Below are 20,039 nucleotides of genomic sequence, written 5' to 3'. Positions count from 1 at the left end.
ATATTCTTGGAATGCCAACGTGAACATTGCAGTTCATTTCATCAACTGCAACGTTCACAAAACATTGGCAAAACGTTGGCATTTCAAGAATGGATATAGACACGGAGATAATCCGCGAAATATAACTTCTATATACGAAGTATTCGTGGAAAGTATTATCAATTAAACTATTGTTCTGGCATAAGCTTACAGTATTATAATAAATTTTTGTTTGAGCGTTAATATGTTATTAATAATGTTTACATTATTTATAAAAATATTATTAGGAATTATGTAAACAAATGCAATAAAAATCTACGCTAAAATCAAATACAAAAAAATATTCTAAATAGTAATATAGGATTTAAAGTGAGCTCTTCTGTCCCGAGAACAGGGGCCACGTTCCGGTCAACGCAATATTTTTAGCGGTGAAACCGCGCAAACATATATCCTCGCTGGAAACGTTTATTAACGCTTTTTCTACTTGTTAATTTCAAGTGGTGAAATTGGTGCGCTCCATTTGCACTGAATCAATGTCACTACTATACACCGGCGATCTTCTGGCGAATCAGCGACGTTACAGTACGATAATTCTTGCGACACTTTCACCAACGCACAAACAATAGACAGCTGAAGTCAATTCATTCGCAAAATCCCGGAGCGTTCTTTCATGTTCCCAAAATTTCTACTCTCGAAAGCGTCTCTTTCGGTGAATTTCCGTGAGAATAACGGTTAGAACGCGCGACAATCAGTCGCCGCGATTTACGACGCGCAATAAACCTTTCGCCACGATCGCTCTTATTATAAGCGTTCTCGTTCCGGCAGTTTGTACGACATATTGGAAAAAATATATCTACACGTCGCTGAAAAGTACGATTTAAAACCAATGAGAATTTAGAGAAAATTTTATTTAAAGTCTTTTACAAATAATTGTAACTGTAGGCGCCATTGCCAATGCAAGAATAATTGGCAGTATAACTATAATTATAATAATACAATTTAAAGTATAAAATATAATATTTTTGAAATTCTAATGATATTAAGATTTTATGTTCTTTTACATTTTCTATTTCTAAAAAACAATTTTTTCATATACCTATTAATTTGAAATTGATTCTTTTACAGACACAAAGAACGTATTGCATACTATCTATTAAAATTAATATCTATTAAATATCTATTACTTCGACGAAGACTTATCGGCTATATAATATATTTTTATTACTTCACATAAATGTTATATCTATTAAAAGTGAACTCTCTTCTTTGACATTCTGTAGATACACTATACGCGAATTGCAAAATGCCCGCATTTTTTTTCTTTTTTCTCCCGCCTTGCTTAGCGATAACCACAAGAGTTATCATTGTTCAACTAGCTAATGGTTGACAAAAAGAACTCATTTTTGCGGGAGAAGGTCGCGAGATTCTGTCGGTTTTGTGCGGGTGCAGCTGTACTGGATAGTTTTTATTTCTCAACTTTGAGTATGCTTTCACTATTGCGCACACTGGTTCAATTTTGTAATGGTAATATTGCTATGCGTGCAATTTAAATGGCAATTAGTAATGCGTTTTAATACATCTCGATTATTACATGAACGCCGATATTAATCGCACATTATTACATAGTAATTAAATTAAATTTATATCGCGCATACGTAACGAGATACCAGAGATACATGATTCATATAATACGTTTTGAGTTAATTAATGCCCATGTTAGCGACTTTTCCGCAAGTATGTGCACCTTTATATGTTTAAGTAATGTCAAATGATTTCCTCTTTCTACCACAATTTTTAATTAACTAGCCACAGACATTTTTTATTAGCATTGCATATGAGAAAAAATCCCTTTCTATCATATTTATTTAAAACTTATTTAATTACACAAATTATAATTATTAATATAATTAATTGTTACATGCAAATAAAAACATATTTTTTATTTAATTTTCATCCCTTTTGTTAGTATTTACTGATAACGTAACATTTTATTTAATTCTTTATGCACTTTACAAAAAATGATATATTGTATTCTTAATATATAAATTTATTTAATCTAATTAAATATGGATAATTATGTCAAATGAGACAGAAAGAATATATAAAAAGTATAAAGAAATTTAATTTTGTTTCGTCTTTTCTTTGTTTTTAAGTTTCGCTTGACATGTGTCTTTTACAAAGTATGTATAAATTATTTAATTATTTTATAGCATATTCGTAATATAATGTGTATACTTGACATCAAAGCAATAATAACATAATAAATAAATTCTATTGAATCATAATAAGTATAAAAGAGTAATAAATTTTTTGCAACGTTTCTTAAAAATTTAATAAAGTTATATTATTATTCAAAATTGTAAAAAATTAGAAATGATCGAGAAAAAGTCATATTTCAAGTCAAATAAATCATATAATAATATTTATTAATGAGAATTTAATAAACCCGTCAAAAAATGTTAATTTTATAAATTTTCATTTTTGTTTCGTAGAACACAATTTTTAATTAAAATCGGATTTTCAAGTATAATTTAATGAACTGCATTACACCATAAGTATATGTAATTATTTAATTTAACAATCGTGCGAATGACGATTTTGTTCCTCCATTAATAGCATATTTCATAATTAAATAATAAAAAGTACAGGACACTTAAATTTTTAAAAAACAATACAGAAATGTGAAGGGTATATAAAAGAATGTAATTAAGCATGTATATAAGTTTTATAATATATATATTAAATATTCAATGTATAAAAAAATTCGATAAAATATACGCATTACATTACATGTTTCGGCTTCTTCATTGAGCCTTCTTCAAATACTTGTTACAAATGTGCAGCCAACATATTACTTTAGATTAAGATTGTGAATATGTTGACTGCAAATTTGTAACGAATATCTGAAGATGGCGCATTTTATTGAATTTTTATACATTTAATATACATATTATATTATAGAACTTATATACATGCTTAATTACGTCTCTTATGTGTCCTTAACATACTTCATCGACTTTCTTAAATAAAGCTACTGTATGTGCAATCGGCCGGGTTAATCCCTCCTTACGAATTAACTTAGAGCAATCGTATCGTGAATAAGAGGTATAAAGACTCTCTCATGTGAATTTGGCAAGGTAAGACGATTCGACGATGTTCGCTTGTCCTTAACCCTCAAGAAAGCTGTGAGATTTCGCGTTTGAATATTACGATACGCCGCAAATGTCTCTCATATTCTCCCAATGCACTTACGCGATAGAGAAGGAACGAACAAGAAATTAAATCCATTGCTGGCAGCAAATGGAATCCAACCGTTGAAACGGTGCGTTTTATCGCATTTCCGAAAATTTATCGCTGTAGAATAGCTCCAATGGATATTTCTATCGATTGTATGGCGGGTAGAAAGTCGGCAATTGTTATTAGTTATTACTGGCACGCCACACGTTGTCAGATACGTTTTACGTTCGCAGCAAAACATTTTGGCACAACCTGCGTCTTGCGGTTTTATTACGACATTGTATTGCTTAAAATGTAGCACTGAAGCAGAAATATTTGCACAGATTGCTATATATTAACTAACTGCCTACTTCACCGATTTTGTATGTGATAAGAGAACCAGAATATCAATATTTAAAACGTTACAATAATTTATAGTATCAGAAGGATATTTGGTTGTTAAAAGAATAAAAATTTAATTTTTTATAATAAAAAAATTAAAAATTAGAAATTAAAGTTAAATATTAAAGAATATAATGTATATATGACAACAGCTAAAGATTTAATAGCTGCTTTCAATGATCTTCCATTTTACATTTTAAGTAAATAATTACTGTCTAATGTGATAATAATCTTCTTCATATTTACACTTAATCATTGTGTATAATATATCCCGGTATTATCTGAACAATATTCTTAATTAGCAGAAAATTTCTCTTTCGCAAATATTATTCTTCTCTATGACGGTCATACAAATTTAAGAAAAATTCATTGCAGTGAATGGCGAAAACTTGTTTGCAACGAATCTCCTTATCTCTAACGAAGTACCTCTGGGAAAACTTGCCTGCTAGCAGTGTTTTGAATTTAGTTCCTCTGAGAGATGTGTGAAAATTAAAATTAATAGGGACTGTCCTCATTGGTAACCCAAGAAATAATACAGGTACCTAAAAATACAGAAAAATTTGACATTGTCTCTAGATATTTCACATTATAATTATAATGTAAGAAAACAAACACTATTCTATAGAGAAACAAAAATATTTGCGCTTTCATAAAATAATTTAGATTTTAAAGTTAAGATTAATAATCAAATTAAGAAAATTAAAAAGTATTAAAATTTCCTCATTACAAATTTTAGTTTTATTCATTTTATACATATATTTAAAATTTATATATATATATATATACATATATGTATATGAATAGTACATAACAGATACTAATAGATTTCTATTTATATTTATTAAGTTGATGAAACTTTAAATAAAAGCTTAAATATAAAATAAAAGACACAAAGAAATTCAAGAACAATCGGCTTTTCTTGGGGAGCATATGTATGACTTAAAGTAGCAACAGTTTTAATCATCTTATAACAAACTAGCCACAACGCGGTTGGCTAGTAACAAATCTCGCCAAGTTCGTATAAGACAGAGGGTGGCCAGTCGAGCAGATAAAAGTATCCCCGTTAATAGCACGAGACAATGTAACGCGGAAGGATAATACCAATTAGGCAGCAGGACTAGCCAGTCGGCAGTGCCCGGCAGGATAAGGTTATTTATTTGACGGGTTAATTTATTCCGGATAAAAAGAGCTCAGCCGGCAAGGTACTTCGCTGGATGTACAGCCTTAAATTAAAACCCCTCCTCCAATACGTTCCTCTGATGCAAGAAACATTGCTCTCGCTATCTTGCGCCCGCTATATGTTTCACGGCTCTAAGCCACGCTCATGACAATGCGCCTTGTTTCAGTTTCTGTCGAAGGATTAATTTGAATATCCGGATTCTTCCGAGCACATTTGCAACTTCTGCAAAGAAAGCGAGTAACGACTGGAGTGGATAATATTATCAATATTCTTGCTATATATGCGCTAGCACACAGAAAATGATTGTGATTAATTTAAATATTGTTATGTAGACTATTAAAGTTCATAAGTTATTTTACATTAAAATTATAATAATATTAAGAAATACGAAGAAAATAAAAATTTGATAATTAATATTTCGTATTGCGTCATTATAAAAATTGCATTAGTAAAGATTTCATAAATTTTTTAATATTTTAATTTACTTTTTATTGACAAGTACAGGATGTAGAAAGAATTACATCTTGTGTTTTTATTTAATAAATATTTTTTATCACAAATCTGCAAAGAAAATGGTATTTACTGTACTATATTATTAATATATATTATTAATATTATAAATATTATTTAGCGCAAATCGTTTCACAATTTAAAACAGTATTGCATTTATCTTTATCTAAGAATGTATAAAATGTTATCAATTTTTATTTAATCATAAATCATCACAGAAAAGAATGAAAAAAGAAAACATTTGAAATAATTAGCGGAGCCAAAATGCCATTCTTAATTATTCTAGTTAAATCAATTGTTATCAGAGCATAGAGAGAGTTCAGTCATTGGCAAAGTCTTATCGTTTAGTATGGCTGTGATAACGCGTTTGCGATTATTGCCTCCCTCTCCTCTCTCTCTCTCTCTCTTTCTCTCTCTCTCTCTGCCCTTGCCATTTTTTTCAGTCATTAATAAAAAACGATAACAAAGTTAAGGCAAAAACGTGGAAGTGTCGCTTTCCTCGTTGGTAGTAAATGCTTCGTGGAGAAATGAAGGAGGGAGATAACAAAACGAACAGAAGAGGAGAAAGACGTATCGGGGACGTATCACACGACTATAGTGGTGGAAGAGAAGCGTAGAAAAGGGGGGATAAACTTGCATCACACGCGTAGAAAACGGAGACACGTACACACGGCCGTGGCGCGATAACGTCGTGAAACTCGCCTTATAATTAGTGCAGCCTTACGCGAACAGTCTACGTCCGTTCATTTCCGGAGTGTTTTCCTTGTTCGTTCGTGTTGACGTTCTGTCATCCGTTGTCTTACTGTTCTTCCCGTTTAGATTTCGTCTAGCCTAACGCCGGTGTCGCGAAACAATCACGACGTGCAGCCGGGAAGATGCAGAAATTTACGCGCGCGAGTGTATATGCGTGTATCATGTGAGTGTGTGAGCAGTGGACGTATATCGTCGACGTGAAAGCTCGTTCTCGTGAAGTTTTCAACAACGATTACGTGTTTGGTAATTTTGTCGCAAACTCGGTGGCTCCATGAATCGTGTCGCCGGCGAAAGCCGTCGATAAGCTCGATGTCGATGTCGGTCGTATCGTGTGTGCTGTTAATGAACCTAAAGGACCGATAGGTATGCGTCCTGATAAATGCACGGCCAATTGATTTTGCAACAACATAATACTGCATTAGTGCCGCGTTGTGCCAGTGACATGCTCCAGAGTTCTTTGCCCAGTTGTGGCTTATCGCGTGTTACGTTGGTGATTTTGAACAACCTAGTTGGCATTAATTGTTTCAGGAGTTCGAGAGACGAAATTCGCGCTGTTTTTAACGAAGTGTTATCTGTATGTGGGTACACGAACACGAACACGCGTGTATCACGATGTTCCGTGTGTGACTTAAATGTCAGTACAGATATGACCGACGTCACCTGTTGCTGGCAATTAACGAATGCGTCCTGCTCTGATGACGGCTTTATGAAAAGCAAACCAGGTCCTTGGACGAGTGATACAACATACAATTGAGCTTATTGTTACTCTGACTTGTCCCATGTTCCTGTTGTCACATTGGTGAGTTGTCATGAACAGTTTGATGGGTAAACTAACCGAGAAACAATTAAAATCTTCCAATAATTGATTATTACTCACTTAATTTCAGATCACTTTCGATTACTTTCCCTAAATAAATTGGCTATAAGATTTTAATCTTTTCTTTTTACTATATCATATATAGTCATATGGTTAAGTATTATGAATCATGAAATACAGACATTGTTGAAGTTTTACATATTTTCACATTTTTATGAATGCATATTAGTTTCCTATAGTCTTGTATAGGTCCAGTTTTTCATTACCTGATTAACTAATTGTAATTAAGCTTAACTTGATGTTTTATCCAATGGATTTCATCTGTGATGGATGGAGTCATCTGTCATGGATGGAGTCCATTTGGTGAAACATTAAGTTAACCAGATAATGAAAAACCGGGCCATAGATAGGTAAAAAAAAATCTTATATATAATTTGTATGTATAAACTGCGTATTTTGATATGTATTTAAAGACTTGGTAACACAGATGTATTACCGTCTCTCATTTATTGTCGGTCTAAAACCTTGCAGAATTATAATTTTCTTGTAATATTTTAGATAGATTTATAACTTAAGTGTATAGTATTAGAGCAATATATTAAATATGCAATATATATAATATGTACATAAATGACGAAAAGAAGTACTTAAAATATTCGTACAACTCTCTATTGATATTTTACATTTCAAAGTGCAGTTATGATAATAACAAATGAGTAAATGGGGATTTTACCCATAAATAGTCTGAATGCAAGCTGTTATCTAATCTTTACTTCACGCAAGTCTTCACTCATATAACTCATGCCGTAGCTTTCATCATGAAGATTCATTTTTCTTCATATTTGTATAAACATTTTATAATATATCATTTTTTGTTTATATATATATATGTATATATATATATATATATATATATATATATATATATATATATACTCGCAAAATTATTTACTGCAATAACACTTTTTTACTGTAATATTTAATACCCAAGAAACACACAAAAATCAATAAAAAAATGAAAATGACTTTATTTTGATTTATAACGTTAAGAAATAAATTTTGTAATAAAATATTATTTCGACTTTCATGACGTCAAAATAAAGTCATTTTTTCTTGAATTGATGTACTTCTTGAGTAGATGTTTTTAGTGAAAACAGTCATTAAATCATCTAATGTTTAATTATAAAAAATTGATTTATTAAATGTAGTTTCCATATATATGAGAACGTTACTGATGTCGATTAATTCTTTCAATTTTTTACATGTGCAATTTTTTTCACTGTAATGTGAAATTATCTCTTAGTATAATCTTGTTAAATTATTATTTTGTTCCTACAATATTATCATAAAACTGTCAATATTAAATCAACCGTAATGTTTTGTACAGATTAATAAATTTTTGTCTCATTTATATTGCATGTTAGGTATGTTTGTTGGGTTTCTCTTTTGCAACAATTGCCTTTGCTACAAATCCTCTGATGGATACTATTGCTTCTCTAGAAGCATAGCAGTTATATGAGCAATCCAAATTGTTTTTCTTTTTTTCTCCTTCCTCTTTTCCTTCGTTTTTTCTCTCTCTCTCTCTCTCTCTCTCTCTCTCTCTTTATATATTTTCCTTTATCGAATGTTTGTTTTTCTTTCTATCGAAGCTGTCCGATCGATAACTTTGACTAGCGTCTCGAAGTGACGGGTTTGAAATTGATTCACGTTGGCAACCAAGCCAGGCTATGGTAGTTCCAAGGAAATGCAAATACGCCCTTGAACTCCGCATCAATAGAACTGGGCTTAGGCCACGTAAGCCTCGTTAGAATGGATGCCAGACGAACTTATAGTCCGGCTTACCATTACCCGACATTTATGGATCGAATACATACCGTTTTACGTTATTACCTCTTGCCTACTGATCTCGATGTTGACGTTAAGTCGGTTAAAACTTCCTCTGAGGTTGGGAGCAATTCCATGATCGACGATGAAAAGGTTACGCTATGAAAGTTTGAAGGAAAAGAAGACCGTCTCTGAACTCGGTCGGAAGTATAAATATATATCGACATCAATACAGCTTCAGAATTTATTTGCACGTTAGAGACTTGCGTTGGATTACAATCCTGCTGACATGATCGATGCATCTCTGCACATAGCTATAAAGCACTTGGCATTATTATCTTGCGTGCGCCAGATTTCATTGTAATGACACACGAACCTTATCTTTTTCAATGGAGGCAATGGAAATTGGTTGACGATGACGCCGGGGGAACATCGCTACTGTCAGATAGATACTAGATACGGCAGAACACGTCAATAAAACGATCGATCGACGTTTATAGCCCGAATACACGTCGTTTCTCGTTATTAGTTATGACAAGCGATCTCGATGCTGAGCGAGTTTACACATAATTTTGCATTACATGTTACACAGTTCGAATTTATCGGACCTTTTGTCAGCGATACCGAACACTATGAAAAAGTGGTGCTCTCAAATCCCACGGAAAAAAGCTTTTCGCGTTTACGGCCCACCTAAAACCGGAGTAGTAAACTGGACGATAGCCAGGTACGACGCGTTTTATTCGCCCCAGAGTAGTTTCCTTTGTAGCTGCAAATGTAAATGGAAGCAGATGGTAAGAGTGCCTCTTGAGCCTTAATAAGAAACGACCGCAGTGGCCTTAAGTCTCTTCTACGTAACATGGCAAAAATGATAGCATATGTGTGCGTAAATTATAAAGTTAAACTGGTGACAAGTTCAAGAGTTAGCTTTATAAGTCTACATTAATTGTACCTTAATTTGACTGACATTTTTGATTCTTCCTAGAACTGGCAAAAAAATAAAAGAATTATTACAGTAAAAGTATAATAATATTGATTAAAAATCGATTCAAGTACTATAAATATACACGTTTAGATAGAAAACCAAGTTTAATTTAAAGTTTCTTAATTATAGATTTACTTATTAAATAGATAATTTGAGCTAAATAATTTGATTATTTATTCTACCTTTTATTTGTGAAAAAGAAATAAAAAAGAAAGTAAATTAATCAACTTAATCGTTTACATATTACAATAAAAGTCACAAAAAATTTTAAAAAATTTACTATAAATTTAATTAAAAAATTACAGATCAGTCATTTTGATTATTTTAGTAGTTCTAGCGTTTTAATTCCAACATTTATATTTGCGCTTATTCTTCTAAAAGTCGCACATTAACATTTGGTGTGTTTCATATCACCGGAAGGACACGTTGGAACATCTCGTTTCTACTAACTAGTGAGACTTAGGACGAATACACACTATAAATCTACAGTAACTATAAAGCCTCACGCTCTACCACTGAGGGAGAGTTAAGTGAAGCTGTAAACCCATGAGCCCATGAATCCGTAATTCCATGGTCAGAGTTTATGGTTAGCTCCCACCATATTTACGGCTATCTCTTAAGTGTATTTGTGCAGATTAGAGGTACATAGTTGCCTTCATAAAGTACGTACGATTAACTATGTTTGGGAACTGATACGTCCTAAAACTGACATCAGCTGACATTTGAAAATATCGAAAATCTATACTACTCGAAAATTTACACTAAATAATTAAATAAATATATAAATCTTGTATAGAAATTTCTTTAGAAGTTTACGAGTTCCAACTTTTACTTTAATTATATTTAACTTATTATATAGCAATTAATAATAATTACTTTAATTAGAGCTAATGAGAAGCTGTCTAATGTAATAAATTTAAGATGTATAATTTTATTTCTACCATGCAATGAATTCTTTTCTAAAGCTGGAAATATATATGTTTTGTTAATCAAGCATTGGAAGTTAATTTTTATTTTCTATAAATCTATTTTATTGTCTCATTTTAATTTGTAAACAAATACAGTAGCAAATACTGTATACATCTCTGATCCTGATTTCGCAAATATCATTGTTCTGGAGATCAGTTGCATATGCGTTTAATAATTATGACGCTTGGCGCTGGGCACTGGTATCCACCGTGCTGGAAGTTTAAAGCAACGACCGACCGATAACGTTCTGTCGGAACTATGTAATCTTATTTGAAGCCCGGCTCTAATTACCGCGGTTGCTACCTATGCCACGAAAATATGATTCCCCTACCATTTCGTGTTTCCATCTCTACGCCCGCACCGCTTATATGCACTCTAACTATTACTCTAATTATTTTTATCTACGTATTTCAAAGATCTCTTTGCTAAAATTTCTCTACTAATCTTTAATTAAAAATTTTCTTTAGTACACATTTGTTTTTAATGCTGTACTGATGTTTGATACACGTCAGATCAGTGATTATATTTCAATAGTAATTACTGTTAACAATAAATAATTAATATTATCAACTTTAGTAATTTTACATCATTAAATTAATAGATTTTTATTTTTCTAAAATAAATAGATAAATAACTTAAAATTATTTATTAAAATGATTAAATTACTGATATTGCAGTTTTAAAATGTTGCAATAATTTATTGGAGAAGGTACAATAATTGCTGCTGCAAATATTTTACATATGTCATTGATCTACATTTTATATTATAAATGTAGCATCTACATAAAGTGACTGTTATTATTTATTTTACATATTTGATTGCTTTGATTCTTACTGTATTGTAATTTTTATAAGACAAGCTTTCATACGATATTGAAAGATGTTTGCGTGTCTATATTCATACTCATAAAATAAATGCGGCAAGTAAGTTTGACCTAGAATAAAGTTTCGAAACTTTTAATCTTTCGAAAGAACAATATATACGTATGTATATATTGAGAGAAATGCAGACAATACAGAAATTCAAACATTGCTTTGTCAACAGTTATTTTCACATTATGTTGCTCCGTTGCTACGTTTATTTACGGCACCCTGCTAATTCCTATAAAATAATACATTCAATGAAGGAGTAGCTGTACGTAACTGTAGCGTAAATACAGGCATTCATTGTATTGTTTAATTGTGTATAATGTGGGTATGGGAATTATTCATATGCCGAATTTATACTTACAGGTTCAGCGAAAAATTTACCGATGTTTATGTTGAACTGTTAAATTCGATGAAACTGAGAAATAATTATAAATGAAGAGAAAGCGTCTTATTTTCATTGTTTTAATGTACATTTCATATTAATATTTTCTATAAACAAGGTCGGTATAATGTAAAGCTTGTTTGGTCATACGAATGGTACACGTCACGTTATTTACTTGAAAGCAAGCGTAGTATAATTATCGCAGTAATGTAATGCGTTCGGGTAATGGCTCGCGCGATTTAATGGAATTACTATTATAACTTGGCGAGCTAGGTCCGTTACCCCTTCTATCAAGGAACGGGGGCGAAATAGCAACCTCGAATAATTCGCGGGTACGCGCTCAGCCGTGCGATATTGTTGCATTTCGACGAGATGTGATGTTCGCCGTATGCAGATCCATAAATAACTTTCAGTTCGAGTGATGCGGGGGATCGTGTTGCTTCGATGGCTGTCTTCCGAAAAGCGGCAAGTCAAAGCGCGATGAGCGTTATGAGAGCCATTGCAAAGACAAACGAGACGCTTGCTTCTCTTGGACGCGCTCCAAGGCGCGTTCCAAATCTTTGTTCGCGCCAGTGTCTCAATTATTTTCAACTACTCTCGCTATAATATATCCATTTTGACACGGTGCAAGTATAATGTGATTCTATATTAAGTAATTATTTTCTCTTTCCATGGATAATAATACATGTACATTAATAATAATAATGTTATTACGTCGACCATCAAATATTATACTTGGAAATACGTTAGCTAGTAACCTATTATGTATATACTATATAATATTATGTATAACAGTTAACATAAATATATTTGTCGAAGTACTTGAATGTGTCTGTATCATAATAACATTATTATTATTAATTTACATATTATGATATATATATATATATAACGAGAGGTTAATTAAAAAAAAATTAGTAAGAAAAATGATGCATGATGTTTTTGAAATGTCTGACTCTGTACACTTTTTTTTATTATTATATACAGTATTATACACAGATTATCTTTACTCAATTGTATATCGTGGTAAGTTTTCAAAAATTTCCGCATAAACAGTAAAAATGGTTGTTTTATTTTATTATCTTTTTTTATATTTTTTGATTGACAATTTTTAGATTTTCTAATCTTTCTATGTACTTTAAATGTTTTTTAATTAATTTGTAATTACACTTCTTTCATGATAACGAAAATTTAGAGAATATTTTAGGATCATGTCGAGACGATGTCTTTTAGGAACTGTTCCTAATTATTTGAAGATAATTGAATACGTATTTTAATAGTCTATGAAAATCTGTCAAATTTGTTATTGATCGCTTATCTAACGTGCGACATGTGCCATCCATTCGGTTTCTACGTAATCTTTCAGACCAAGAAGGATGTCAGTTCTCCTTATTTCCGCGCACTCGATTTGTGGATCGATGAACGTGGAAATGGTATAGTAGGGAGGTATGGAGGAGGGGGTTTCAATACGAGGATAGAAAATGGACGCGTAATTAATTCAGTGGATACGAATCGATTTTGGTCGGTTCACTATACTCGGTGAACCGTCAAGACATGTAGGGGCTTCCGTGCCGCAGCGTTACATCGTGGAATTTCGTATCGTACCGGAAACTCCTTTTTCTAATTGCGGGAGACAATTTAATCGACCGAATCTCGTAACTTATGAATGATGTTCGTGCCGTCTGCTCCGTCTTACGGATGAAAGCCTACGGAGAATAAGAGTCAATATATATAATATAATCACATTGTATCCTTGGCAGCCAGTGATCGCTTTTTGCAGTCTTAAACACATAATTGGATTTAACTTAAATATCATTCCACCTGCCATACATACAGAATCAATAGGATACATTTTACGAAAGGTTAGTTTGTTTTCTGATCCGCGATCAAGCTATTCTTGATATCTTTTTTTTATATAACGTGATGATAGCATAGAAAAAAATGCACTAGTCTTGTGAGAAACTCTAATTATTCTTTTGGTGAATTTGTTACACAGTTAATTTTTCGGATGATTAATTTGATCATACATAAATATCAAAATTACATATTTGTATTTATAATAACATTATTTAATTAATTTAGCATCTACATTATTTAAAATTACATTAAACATCTTGTATTAATATCTAATATATAAAAAATGTTACAATTAAATAATTAATAAAATAAATACGAATTATATAATATTTATTTAATATTTATCTAAAGTGAAAATATTATTATATTTGGATATTTATTGGTTATATAATTTGAAAATTTTATTAATTTTATGGAAAACTATTTTTTTTAGCTTAGATGATAAATAAATGCAGCTCGATCAGTTGTGTAAAATACAGTAATGTATGCCTAATCCGGATATAAATACGAGATTATTCCGGTGATTAGCGCTTGAGGGTATCGGTAACGCCAGGTGATTCGCTATGTAGCTACGCGCTCAACTTGCGTGCATGCGTAATTAATGCCGCTTGAGCGCGAATACGTTCTCGTTTGCACAGCGTGATCAATTTGTCCATATCTAAGGGTAATCTTGGAGTAGTAGTCTAAGGACAAGGTAATGCTTGTATGGAGTCAAATTGTAATCAGTTAAATTTATCTGTCTATAATATTTCCAAATTTCTTTAACTAAAGCTAATCCTATATAGAATTTTTTGTGTCGCATATTATAAAAAATTGTTAGAAAACATTAAAAAAATTATTATGATATTATCTCTAATTTTAATAAAATTATATTACTTGTACGAAGTAATCTATTGAAATGGTAAAAACGCGAATTATATACACGATTATGTAGGGAAGAATTACTAAATGCCGGTTGCCTAAATTAGACCTCATATTTTATATTATTAATATATTAAACAACGTTAGTATTAATTACAAAAATAAATTTAGACCAGTTTAATATTTTACCTTTCCATTACTGAAACTTATTTATTACTGGTTCTTACTAATTAAATAATTATTCCTTTCTTTCATAAATTATTAAAATTAGATAATTGCAGTCAGTTATTATATATATGTATTAGTTTATACTTTTTTTTATTACTTAATCGATATATTAATAAATTTATTCAATAACTATAACAACAAATATGACTTGATGATATTGAACTACATATCATGGCGGCCCTGAACGCTTTAATTCACATGGCCAGCCTATTTACGGAGTATACGATAAAGAAGTAGATTAACGATCCCGTTTCTTTATACGATGCTGGAGTTTTAGATGATTACGGGAAGTTCAGAACGCGCGCGCGCCTTGGGTAACGCCAAGGTTCAGCGATATCGTGAGTCACAATAACGATAACTGCACGGATACCGGTACGACGAGAATGTAGTATTGAATTGCAATCTTCAGAAATGGCATCTCGATGCATCGGTGCGCGTCGCTGTAACAAGATTAGCGAGTTTCAAGCAGCCAAGCGCTACCATATTCTCTTTTCGGCGCGATCCTTTCGTGTAAATCCCTGGTAAAATCAAATCGAACGTTTTGTATTGTTTGCCATTCTAGAAAAGCACTTGCTGTATGTCGCTCTGCGATTGCTTTACTACCCAAGATTTGAAAGTCGAAAATGGATCAAATGTAAACATTTTGTTTTTCAATTGGTCGAAGTGCCACATGACATCTTGCACTTTTCTACCGCAAAAACTAGATTGATAATAAAACGCAGAATTTTTGTATAATATACATGTTAAATTTCTTTGAAATTTTTTTATTTAATATCTAAAGACACATGCAATGAATTATATATTTTTTATATATATCATCTTTTATTTTAGTAGTAGGAATATAAATATGTTACATGATAAAACACAGTTCTATTTGCAGATCGAAAAATTGCGATTTTTATTTTTATTAGATCCAATTTCTAATCATTTTTTTATCAGGTCAGACTCTCTATATTTCATCAATATCTGTAAGAAATTGGATTGAAATTGTACAATTCCTCAATTTATGGTAAAGTAATTCCTGAGCTGACAAAAAACTGGCGGAAAGAGGTCACAGTATTAATATTCCTGGAAAAACGCGATTGGTACGATTTAATCTCGAATGAAACTAGAACGGAGACCATATTGATCTTATGCGATCGATGCGCATACGTTATGCATTGACGTTGACACGCCGTGTCAATTCATTTGGTAAGCACTTTGATATGTCACAATGAGTTGTTATTGATTATTAAACTCTCTGACTCCCCATGCTCTCTGTTTTTTATATACGTTTTTTATATTTTTATGTGACTAACATTCGAATGTGATATGTGGAATCCATTGAAACATGATAATAATGTAATAATAATAATATTCTTAATGTAGTTGTATTATTAAATAATTAATATCACAATAATTACAGTTAATAGTAAAAGCAATAAAACGATAATTCCTTGTTTGTTAATAGAAAACATACGTAACGAATGCTAATCCGCACAGGAATAATGAGAAATCGTTTTTAATGATTTGTTACCCATGTAAATCATGTCTTGCATAGCAATTCAGAATGCGATCGCGAATGCAACACGATGTCCACGAATGCGCACAACACATAGAACTCTGTAGGCTTGTTTTGTAATTAATTTAGACAGAGGTGTTGCAATTGCGGAGATCGCGTGACGTGTTGCTTGCACGTTTTAATTGTTAGGGTGGTTCCTGCATTTAGGCAAGTCTTGATAAGTAGGCGGGTCGGAAGGGCGGACGCGATAACGAACAGCAGGGATCCGTTTGGGGTGATACACTCGCTTCAGATATTCCAGCAAGTTTTGCATCACATTGGTTGAAGATGTTCATTATCAATGCATGAAATTTACGCGATAGACTTATTGATCGATGTTTGCATAAGTGAATTGATTTAGGTTGCCATAATAAAGGTGTTGATAATGTTGTTACTGTCATCTTTTATCTAGTATCAGTTGTACAATTTAATATTTTTTTTATCATAAGATCGAATGATTATCTTTCTAATGTCATTAAAGTATGGTACAAATTATATTAAATTGAATAATATCATGGATTTCTATTGAATTTTGATCGAGTACTGCAATATTAATAATTATTAATTATTAATTTCACTCAAAAGGATAATAATTTTTTATATTTGCTTTTATAATATTACAATTTAAATCATTTCTGTTTTCCAATTTAACTCTGTTTTTTTTTTAATAATTATGAACTCTTACCATATACTCCATATACTTATTTTATTTGCAACATATTAATATAAGTTACTTAATACAAATTTATATAAGTTTTATTATTTGTGCATCGCGCGAGTATAGGCAACGAGGAAAAATTTATTTTCGTGCCTTCCGAGTGACACTACTGACGGCATTGCTCCAGGCTGGATTCCGCCACCTGATTGGCGTTTTTAATTTTCCATTCATCCGGGCGTAGTAGAGCCCGCGGGGCACCCGACGTTTTACGTGCAAATCCCACAGTGCACCCGCACGAGTTGCTCCGATTGCGTAGGTACGCGCTTAATAAAATCGGAGGAAAAATCGTCCACGTTGCAAGTACGTCCTGTCTCATTCGGATGGACGTCACCGGAAGGCATGTAATTTATTCGACGTTCATATACGAGAAAGTACGTATCAAAATGTAATTCTTGTACGCAGCGTACACGAACAAGACACTATTTTTTTATTGCTTCCATTAGAAATTTAATATAAAATTATTGATGGTCAATAATGTATATATGATGAAACGTATACATATATGCTAATGAAAAATTGAAAGATGACAGATATTTACATGTTAGGTAAACATTCCTGAAAAGGATTTCAAAATGATAAGTAAATAAAATATTGAATACATTTATTTGGATGAAAATCTTAGAATGTTTTCTGTTTTTTTTTTCAATTACTTTAACTCAGCTTAATTAGTTACGTCAATAATGAATATTTATGTCAAACGATAATAAACTTTACTCAATTAATTTTATATGAATATTTCATATTATAAAGCTACTAAACATTTTTTTATATAACTTGTTTCAAGCAATCTAAATAATTGTTTAATTTTCTTGAAGTTCTTATAATATATAGGGAATAAATGGAAAACACACTAATTATTTTATTAATAAAATATTGGCTTATTTGTCTTTAATGCAGACTTTCTATCACTAAAAAAAAGTTTGGTAATAATTACAAAGTGTTGAGTGAAATAGTAATTAAGTATTGTATAATGCTATTCTAATAAGAATATACAGAAGAAAGAATTTGATAATAGTTAACACATGTTAAGTGAAATAATTTTAATTAAATATTTCATTAATAAAATTAAAAATAATTTTGATTTTCTAAATATTCAGTAATTATTATTATTAGCCAGATGGTTATATTAGTATATTTGGTAATACTTAATCATCACAATGTGATCAAATAGATCAAGTCATCAATGCAATATATTTTATCATTTTTCTAGCAGAATATTTTCTAAGAGAAAGAAATTTGGAGAAGAAAATTTGCTCTCTTCTCATTCTGTCTTTCAAAGCTGCTACTACGATTTGATAATATTTAATTCAGGTAATTGTGCTAGGAAAAAAATAAAATTTTGAAGAATAAGTGAGTAATTTTGGAAAATAGAATGAGAACAAATTTCCTTCTTCAGCACTTATATAACATCACTTATATAAGAAATGGAAAAATGTTCTATTAAAAGAATAGTACGACATTATTATTGGTAACTATTCGAGCATTATATGATTCCAAGAAGAATAAAATCTGTATTAAAAGAAAATAGATCAATCTTTTATTCATATTATAAGAGAAATAATATATTGCTTAAATGTTTCTATTATTTTATCCGTCTCCTGTATGATGGCAAAATTAAAACGAAATTTAGTTTTGATTAAGTTGAATTATGATACAATAGTTATTGCATTATTATATTGTAATCTTAATTTGTAAAGATTAAAGATTACTTATATAGATTTTATTAAATGTAACAAAACATCTAATATTTCATTAAATAGGTGATTTATAAAAAATAAAATATTTTATTAAATCGAATTTATGAGATATAAACATAAATTTTATTAACTGCATATATTTCTATTTGAAATGGATTTTAATAAAAAATTATTATCGTAAAATGTGGTTACTTATAGTTCTGCATTATTTTTTTATAATTATAGTTTATAAAGAAAATAATATAGATTTTACTAAATATAACAGAACATATTTTATTAAATTGATAATTCATAAGGAATACTCGAAAATTTTGTTAACTGATTATACAATATTTCTGTTCGAAACGGATATTTGGTATTCGTGTCAGAAATTGGTATCAATTATTGAAAATTTAATATATTAATAATACATATATATATTTTTAAACGTGAATATTATAATATATTTATAATATAATTCGTATATCTGAAATTATTTTTAGTTATTATTTTTACTAACTACTGTATGTTGTTTTAATGTTATTAATATTAAAACTTTAAAAATATTCTATTATTGTTATATTGTAAAGATGCATGTTTTTACTATATCGAAATTATCAATTTAAAACAAAATAATTATTTATATGATTCAGAATTTCTTGCAATTTTCTTATCGCTTTATTTGATATCTTTTATTAATCCTAAAGCCTTGATGCTTCACAAGGATGAAAATTTGAGTACTTGGCGACACGTCTTGCTAATCTCGTTCACGTCACGCAACGTTGCAGACGTCGTAGTGGATATGACGACGGTGACGTCGTTGACATCTATAACACGTCGAGATGTATACGTCATTGTTCTCACGCCACTTTCTTCATCTAGCATATATAACTCACACGTGGTAGTAACGATTTTACATATTATATATAAAATCATTTCATTACTCTTTTATCATAAACATCAAAGGCTTCAATTTTCAAAGCAAATGCTACATGATTTTCTCAGAGAAAACAAAAGTATGCTAGCTTTTCATAGATAGCTCGTGAAATTAAGCTTTATTTAATGAGTAATTATATAAAACCAAAATTAAAAATGTTTTTACAAGAAAATTCATTGAAAAATATTTTAATTTCTTTTAAAGAACTTATATCACTATACTAAAATCATCTGTAGCTTGCATAATCAAAGACTAAAATATGTAACAGTTCTTTTAACAAATTCTGTAATTCAATAGTATTTATTTAAAATGAGTGCTTGCAGAAAATAAGTAACGCG

At 30.7% G+C, this 20,039-nt stretch overlaps 1 protein-coding gene across 3 annotated transcripts in view; it reads left to right on the top strand.

Annotated features, from left to right (window-relative positions):
* Positions 1–5,916: 5,916 nt before the first annotated feature.
* The window catches only part of LOC105149436 (CUGBP Elav-like family member 1-A), a 562,295-nt gene continuing 548,172 nt past the window's right edge, over positions 5,917–20,039 (top strand). The window contains exon 1 of one of the 3 annotated variants that reach the window (XM_087403816.1): positions 5,917–6,839. The gene's annotated coding sequence lies outside the window, so the exon portion shown is untranslated. The remainder of the gene's footprint in view (positions 6,840–20,039) is intronic. The other 2 variants (XM_087403812.1, XM_011061851.2) reach the window with 2 other exon arrangements.

This window comes from Acromyrmex echinatior, chromosome 3 (assembly GCF_024713525.1).
Source record: "Acromyrmex echinatior isolate Ae372 chromosome 3, ASM2471352v2, whole genome shotgun sequence".
NCBI lineage: Eukaryota > Metazoa > Arthropoda > Insecta > Hymenoptera > Formicidae > Acromyrmex > Acromyrmex echinatior.
The sequence above is the reverse complement of the archived record's forward strand: the minus strand, read 5'-3'. Positions and strand labels throughout refer to the sequence as shown.